Raw genomic sequence first — 1498 nt, forward strand, 5'->3', positions numbered from 1 at the left:
TTACCGACCCAAAAGGGGAGGTCCCAACTCCTCAGCCTTATGTATCGCACTGATCAGAACTTTCCAGAATCTGCGGCATTTACTCACCGGCGCCTCCGCTGGCCCCTCCACGTGCCACTTCCGCTTCCTTCTTCTAGAGCCTTCTCTACCCAATGGGGGCCTAGTCCCTGAGGGGATGGCCGCCGTTGCCATGGTGGCAGCACGGCCGCTCCTACGCTATTGGCTCAGCCGGCCAGGCCACCAGCCCACACCCCGCCCGCCCTAGCTGCCCGGCTCTTTGCTTTCCTAATCCAACGGTTGTGAAGAATGGAAAAATCGTGAACTTCGTAATTTACTCGTGGGTGAGCCTGTCCGATCCCTAGACTCTAAGCAGAGACTGAGCGTGCGGCAAGAGACCGCCAACGCTGAGGAGGCCGACCAGCTGTTACGAGAGCATGTCGGGAACCATAGTCCCGGAGGAGGTGGTGAGCGCCTTGCTTGCTGGGACGTGTAGTCCCCGCCGCAGTGTGTGCCGGGGCCGGCTTTGTCTTGGGGTACTCTCGCGAGAGGCCGGCTTCTCTCAAGTGTTAGTGCGCGCGTTGTTGAGCAGCCACGTTGTTTTGTGTGCTCGTTTGTTTTGTGCTTCTCAGTGTTTTTGACTAGATTACCCCCCCAAGTGGTGGATTGTGAATTAGGAGAAGGACTTCCATTTAAACCGCGAATAATAAGCACAGGGTTTGTGTTAAATGTTCTTGTGTTTATCAACAGGCAGGATATTCTTTTGTGAGGTAAAATGTCAGGTTTTTTTTGTTTTGTTTTAAGAAAGCATTTTTGGATGTGGTGTAATTTGGAAGTCATCTGCAGTTTCATTTTCTGCTTATTTTTGATACCTCTGTCTTGAGCAGACCTTGTTTCACCCTGCCATTCCTAGCCATAGATTATTAGATAACGTTTTGCTTCTTGTTTCATCTGAACCCTGAAAAGCAATGTCCCTGTTAACTTTTCACTGAAGAGTCAAGTATAAAGACAAGTGGAACTCCACTGCCATTATCAGGCCTCTTATACCCTTCGGTGTATTTTTTAATTTACCCGATAGCTCCTTTTTCACTCTTCCTCAGTCACAAGTACAAGCACAGTTCAAACGTATGTAACTAGATTAAGTTAGGAGTTGTTACCTAAACTCACAAAAATCTAACTTCTGAAGAGTATGGCAGTTCTGAGGAGATTAAATCAGAGACAAAAGCCTAAGGTTTCTGTTAAAGATCAAGTATGTGCTTTTTTTATAGTTGGCTTGGCACTTAGACAAGCTGCTTAACATTTAAATGCTGCACCTAATTTGCCTTTAAATTGGAACAATCATTGTCACATTCTAAAGGTGATTGTATTTTTAAATTGGAAAAGACACTTAGCTATCCGTGCGTGCGCGCGCAAGCCTTACAAAAACTCCCCCATCCCCACTATTTTTGCGTATCAAAATCTTTTATTAACATCCATAGATTCACAGCATTTTTTAACCGAA

Source organism: Hipposideros armiger, unplaced genomic scaffold, assembly GCF_001890085.2.
Source record: "Hipposideros armiger isolate ML-2016 unplaced genomic scaffold, ASM189008v1 scaffold_1166, whole genome shotgun sequence".
NCBI lineage: Eukaryota > Metazoa > Chordata > Mammalia > Chiroptera > Hipposideridae > Hipposideros > Hipposideros armiger.